The 7,400-nt window shown below is 37.4% G+C and overlaps 1 pseudogene; it reads left to right on the top strand.

Moving 5' to 3' along the window:
* Positions 1-817: 817 nt before the first annotated feature.
* LOC110789137 (triacylglycerol lipase OBL1-like) lies at positions 818-5,312 on the top strand (annotated as a pseudogene).
* The last annotated feature ends 2,088 nt before the right edge of the window (positions 5,313-7,400 follow it).

Here is a 7,400-nt window from a genome sequence, read left to right as displayed (position 1 = left end):
GTATCAAAAGTATCTATTATTTGCAAGATCTTCAAAAGTACCAGTAAATGCTAAACTTGACCACTTAAAGGTACTTTTCTTTTACTTTTAGTTGGTTATTTAAAGCATATTATAGTCTGAAATATAAATTACCCACAGCAAATGAGTTCCTCCAAAATTTTGCTTCTGAATTATGCTGTTTACAAGTTTGTGTATTGCTTATTAATGCTCTTTTCGTTGGCTTCCTTAAAGTCTGGCATTATTTATCGGTATAGTGGTTGATCATAAGGCATATGAAACTGTTTAGCATGACTTCGTGTTTGTGAGGTCAACACGAAATAGAGAAGTGGGGAAATAGTCGCGACAGCTGCTTGTTTTTGAGGTAGTAGGCTTGTTGAGTTGTTTTATGCTTGCTATTCTGTCTTATTCTTTCTCTCAGGTTGGATACCTTGATTATTGCAAGAAACGAGGCTTTGTCACCTGCTATATAAGCCCCTGTCCACCAGCGAAGGGAGAAGAATAATTTTATATTGTCATCTAGAGACACAAAAAACACCCAGGCGAGTATTTAAAACATCTGAATGGCTTCCTTACATGGTTTGGGAAGGTAACAAGCAACTACAACTTTCTGAAGGCATTACGCAAGTAGTTCATTCTATGTCGTCTAATTCGTAAATGAAAAACGTATTTAATACACTTTTCGATTTCATATGTAGTAAGTGTTTTTTCTTGTAAAGTGACTTTCAAATTGTAATTATTATGACTAATAATTTAATATTTTTTTATTTTGCTAACTTGGGGGACGGCGCGCGTTAGCGCGTCGGCCAACAACTAGTTTATGAAAAATGAGGTGGACAATATTTCTATCTATACTTGTGGAAATACTGTTAACGCTCATAGCCAAGCCCTTGGGGAAACTTGGCTCCTTAATTCCAATACTCTAAGTACGTATTATATTAGCGCTAATGATATTATTTATTTACTCGATCGGCCGTTTATTTTATTATTTCTCTATTACATTAATTTCGTGTTTTTAATTAGTATATTGTAATTGCTAATTAAAATCGTGTTTACAGAAGGTAGTAAGGATTATTACTCCATCGTAGAATTCGTAGACACTAGGCTCGATCTGGACAAAAAAATAAAGCATGAAATATTACCCTCCACTTTCAATGATGGCATCTAAGTTGGCTTACGAGAATGAGGCTGTTATCCAGACCACTGTTTCTCAACGTTGGAAGGTTAGTAATGTAGTTAGGTAGACTATATTGGCTTTGAAGCAAACGAGTAGCTAGTCTACTGTCTATGTAAGTCAATATAAGTTCAACAGAATATTTGATTTATATAGTTGAACTTATTTAATTTCCTCTAATTTCTTGTTTTTGCCTTTCCATTTAATTGAATTTTCATATTAATTGTTTTTGTGCAACATAGGATCGAGACCGACTAAAGGTGTTAATTAAAAGAACTCCCAAACAAAACTGTAACAACATAGTACCATATGGTCTATCTATCGTTAATTAATAAGATCTTGGCCTAGTGACACTACTGCATTTAAAGGGTTATTGTAATGGTAAAATTGTAACGCTTTCCTTCAAATGTTACATCAAAGGGTCTAATACTCTAATGTAACACTTTCATAATTTCCAATCCCAATTACTTGGCTATTGTTACAGTTGTTCATTTAGTGTTACATTTGGCCATGCGCAATTACATTAACTAAGACTATTCTACGTAAAAGGTGGATTTTTTTTTAATTTTTCATTTACATTTTAGGGAGACCTAGTAAGAAGATTTACCTATTTTCTAAAATTTTCAATATTTTTTAACTGTTTTTTTTTTGTCAAAAAATTCAGAACTTGTGGGTGCTGAACCTCTCGCTTGCCCCTTATGCCCCTACTAGTGGTTAAGCCGTTAAGACTAAATGTGGATAATTACTTTTGGAATCTTTCCTCCCCCTTTTCAATTTATATTCCCTTATGTCTCATTTGCAAAACAAAAATGGTCCATCGTTAATTTATATAGGGTGATGATAAAGGTCGCAAGTTGCGACAACATTTATTTGTCGCAATCTTACGTGTCGTAATTTAATTGGTATATATATAGGCGCCACGTAGGCTATGCGTCAATATTTTTACTATCAATGCAATATTTTTATTATGAAAATATATATGTAAATAAGGTAGTCGATGTAAATAAGGAAACAAATTAGAATATTAAGATTTTCCTACCCATTTTTTTGTAACATGTATAATATAATAGGTTATATAAGTTAAATATTTTAGTTTTCAATTTAAATCATGACACATAATCATGCCATGTCATCATTGTAACACGGCTTAAAGGTCGCATGTTGCGACCTTTATCATTTTCGATTTATTTAATATGCGTGTTCATGGTACTAATTACGTCCTTGAATTGTTTTTCCTTCCAGATGGAGTTCGTGGACTTCTATAGTTTCTACAACGGTGAGACAAATTTTATGCGCTACATTCAATCAATTTCATCAAAAGAAAAATTGATAAGGGCAGTCCCAACTATGAACGTTCATTTTTATAAGGGTCCAACTACGGATAATTCCACAGCAGTCCCAACTTTAGGAGGTGCTTTACAAAAACGGTCCAAGTGGACGAGTTACCGGTTTAAGTGATAATTTATTTATTTTTAAAATCTTTTACTGGTTTCAGGGGAGGCAGATTCAAGGGGTGGGGGGGGGGGGAGGGTGTTTCTGGAACAGGGGAGGGGCTAGCGGGGGAGGGGAGGGGGTTTAAAGGGCGGGGCAGGGGAGGGGGTTTCAGGGACGAGGGAGGATTTTTCTAGGGCAGGGCAAGGGGTGACGGGCAGGGGGAGGGATTTTTCTAGGACGGGGGAGATATTTTTTTGGGCAAGGATGGGGGGGGGGCGAAGGAGGGATTTTCTGATGGTGTGGCGTGCGAAGCGGTGGATTTGTGGTGGCAGTGCACCAACAGACTAAGGGGAGGGGAAGATAGAGAGATGCATGGGAATAGGGGAAGGAGGGACGCGAGAGAGAGATCAAGGAGGAGGGTGGTCGGGATCCGGCGAGCCTGTGGCAGGGAGGTAAGGAGTGGCGGAGCACGAGAGGAGGTTTTGAGGGTGGGGTATGGGGGATGGGGTGACTTGGCAGAGGAGTACATTTACAAGCATGGCGAGGGGGTGGTAGTGCAGGGGAGAGGGTAGCAAGGGTGGTGGTTAGGTGGTTTGCCTGTTGTAGCAGGTCAGGTAACCTGCTAGGACCATTTTTGTAAAGCACCCCACAAAGTTGGGACTATTGTGGAATAATCCTTTGTTGGGCCCTTTTAATAATCTGTACATAGATGCACCTTTGTCAATTTTTCCAAAAAAAAACATATTTTTCGTATGAATGATTAACGTTGTGTTTTCAACATAACCAATGACATTAAGGTAAACGAACTCACCAAAAAAATTAATTCGTTATTTGAATTTATGTGCAGAGTTCCTACATAAATTTACAACACAAGCTTTCATCTTCCGCGAGAAAAACATAGACGAGGATATGATCGTCGTGGCTTTTGGAGGTGTATCACCTTTCAGGGTAGATGATTGGAGAATAAATTTCAATTACGCGGGGGTTAAAATTGATGGAGAAATGGGAAGAACTCATTTCGGTTACATGTTATCTTTAGGTCTAAACAAATACTCACGTGACAACGATAACGATGATAACCTAGGTGATATTAGTGGTATGTGGCCTAAACAAATCGAACAAGACCCAAAACGCCCTCTAGCTTATTATACAATTAGAGAAAAGCTCAAAGAAATGATGTCACGTTACCAAAATGCGAAAATTATCGTAACCGGACACAGCTTTGGGGCTGCACTCGCGGTGCTGTTTCCGACAGTGTTGGCCTTGCATGGTGAGGTTGAGCTACCTACCCCCTACTCCATACAAAAAATAATTAAAAATTCAACCCCTACTCTCCCCCAACCCCACCTCTTTACACATTTTTCACTAACTACATTAAAATAATACCCCACTATCAACTACTACCTATTAAATTAAATAAGTCAATTCAAGTCCCTTAAACTCTGTGCCGGTCAAACCGGGTCGAGTATTCCGGGACGGAGGGAGGATTAGATAAAATGAAAGGTATTTATACTTATGGCCAACTTAGGGTTTGGGATGAAAATTTTGGTCATTTCATGAAAAATGTTTTAAGAAAGCATAATATTAAGTATAATAGAATTGTTTATGGGTATGATCTTGTGCCTGAGTTTCCACCACGTGACAATGGTGCATTATCGTTCAAGCATTTTGGGACGGCCATCCGATTTAACAGCTTCTACCATGGAAAGGTTAGCATAACTTCTGTCTACCGAACTATGGGCTCGTTATATATCATTAACGTTTTTCGGTTTTTAGTCAAATTTTTAAAGTCATATGATGTACCCTGAATTATATAAACTCAAAATTTGTAATCTGTATAACATTTTTTTTCACTTTGAAACATAGCATGTTAGGTGTCGTTTTTTGTTTTCAGTTTTCTATTGTTTTTACAAAAATATAAACCAAAATGAAAACAAAAAAATAGTTTCCAGTTTTTTGTTGCCAGTTTTAAAATAAACATGTCTTAGCTCATGATTCAATCTAAATATACTTCATCCGTTAAACAATAGATGCATTATTTTTACTTATTACACTATTTATTTACTAGCTTTGACCAAACTTATTACTCATATGTAAAGAGAATTTTTGTATTTTGATTATTATTGGGTTAATCTAAATATATATTTTCAAAATTTACGATCTTTATAATTTTTATTAATATGTAAACAAAGATATAATTGATGGTCAAAGTTAGTATATAAATAAAGCAAAAAGTCAATAATATGCATATATTGTGAAACGGAAGAATTATTCCATGTTAGACATTCGTTGCATAAATGCACCATACAAGCAGAGTCTAGTTAGACCGGCTTATTGAGCCCTAGCTAAGGTTAGAATTAACCTATGATCCTATATACAGATAATTGAAGAGGAGAACAATAACAATAATAATATGGGAGGAAAAATAGCGCGTTTAATGTACACTATGATACTTGCAAGGATAGTTGCAGTGTGGCAGCTGATAAGAGGGTTGTTCATCGGATATATAGCAGGGCCGGAATACAGAGAGAGTTGGCTGCTCCTAGGGCTAAGGTTTATCGGGATCCTAGTCCCTCGTATCATTGATCATTTCCCCTATGATTATGTCAATTCAACAAGGATTTCCTCATCAGATGACTTGTTTGAAACTTATCCTGCAAATTTGGCCATGGAGGATTCTGTTAAACTCTCACACACACAAATATGAGGAGAAAAGTCTATCCTTGTATTACAATATGTACAACTATTTATACAAAGAATAGGAAACTTAACTTACCAAAACTCCTAAAAACCATAATGGACAACATTAATTCTTACATCAATTTCCTACATCAAGTCTTAGTCAATTCTTAGGTTACATTATGTTACAAGAATTCTAGCTAGTAACTCTAGAATTCATAACACCCCCCTCAAGATGGAGCATGTAAGTCACGAATGCCCAACTTGCGCAACAGAAAAGTAAAATGTTGTTTCCCAAGCGCCTTAGTCAAAATGTCAGCCAATTGGTGACCAGTAGGAACGTATGAAGTATTAACATTCCGTTAACCAACTCATCGCGGATGAAGTGATAATCCACCTCAATATGTTTCGTACGATCATGAAAAACAGGATTCTTAGCAATGTGAATGGCAGACTGACTATCACAAAATAACTGCATCGGCTTGGGATGCAAAACACCAAGAGAGAATAACACAGATTTCAACCACTTAAGCTCACATATAGATACAGCCATAGAACGACACTCAGCTTCAGCAGATGAACGAGACACAGTAGGTTGTTTCTTTGTCTTCCAAGATATCGGAGAACGCCCCAAAAAAACCAAATAACCAGATAAAGAACGACGAGTTAGCGGACAAGACGCCCAATCTCTATCACAAAATGCCGTAAGAGAAATATGAGGCATAGGGCTTAGTAAAATCCCTTGGCCAGGGCTACCTTTCAAGTAGCGTAAAACACGAGTTGCTGCATCCCAATGTAACACTTGTGGTGCACTTAAAAATTGAGCGAGAGTATGCACTGAATAACTCAATTCCGGGCGTGTCACAGACAAATAAACCAGCCGTCCTACCAAACGACGATATTGCTCAGGATAAGCAAACGGCTCCCCCTAGGCATAAGCAAGCCTATGATTTTGCTCCATAGGCGTATCGATAGGTTTACAACCTAACATTCCTGCTTCAGTTAAAATATCCATAGTATATTTTCGTTGTGAAAGAAAAATACCTTCTGGACCTCGAGCAACTTCAATGCCCAAAAAATATTTTAACACTCCCAGGTCCTTCATACGGAAACAAGTACTTAAATAATCTTTAAATCTTACTACAACAGCATGGGAAGAGCCTGCAATTATCAGATCATCAACATACACAAGGACATGCATGGAAATACTACCCTGGATATAGCTGAACAAGGAGTAATCGGCATAAGATTGTTTAAAACCAAATTCCTTTAAAGCGTTGGATAACTTAGCAAACCATTGTCGTGGAGCTTGTTTGAGACCATACAATGATTTTCGCAACCTGCAAACCTTCCCTGGAGTAGGCGTACTATATCTTGGAGGAAATTGCATATATACCTCCTCAGTCAACTCACCATGTAGAAATGCATTATGAACATCCATTTGATGCAATTCCCAATTCAGAGGAACAACAACTGCTAGAAAAAGACGTACAGTCCCCATTTTTGCAACTGGAGCAAAAGTTTCATTATAATCCACACCTGGAACCTGCCGATTACCAAATACAACAAGACGCCCCTTCAGACGCTCAACAATGCTCTTATCTGTATATTTTATTTTATAGACCCAACCACTACCAATTGCCTTTTTACCAGGTGGTAAATCTTCAACCGTCCAAGTACCACTATTTTCAAGAGCATCAATTTCTTCCTGCATAGCCTTACGCCAAACGGGATCTTTAACTGCCTCTTTGAAAGAAGTCGGCTCTTTACCATTTGTAATTGTTGTTAGAAAGCATTTGTGTCTCAATGAAAATTTATTATAATCCACATAACAAGCTATATTAAAAGGTTTACCTGAGGACTTTGATGGAGGAGGGTGAGCCTTAGTCGATGAAGTAGGGTCTATATTTTGTAGCACAACTGTATTGGTAACAAAATCACGAAGTTTCGTTGAAGGAAACTTTTGACGATGACCCCGACCAACATTCTCATTAACTATATTATTTTGTATGCCATCAACATTATCCACGTTTCCAATGGACACTGTGTGTGGATTGATTTGTTGGCTAGCATCCACTATTGCATCATCATCATGTATGCTACCATGCCTAGCATC

The sequence above is a fragment of the Spinacia oleracea genome, chromosome 2 (assembly GCF_020520425.1).
Source record: "Spinacia oleracea cultivar Varoflay chromosome 2, BTI_SOV_V1, whole genome shotgun sequence".
NCBI lineage: Eukaryota > Viridiplantae > Streptophyta > Magnoliopsida > Caryophyllales > Amaranthaceae > Spinacia > Spinacia oleracea.
Note: the sequence above shows the minus strand (reverse complement) of the source record. Positions and strands in the feature narration are given on the sequence as shown.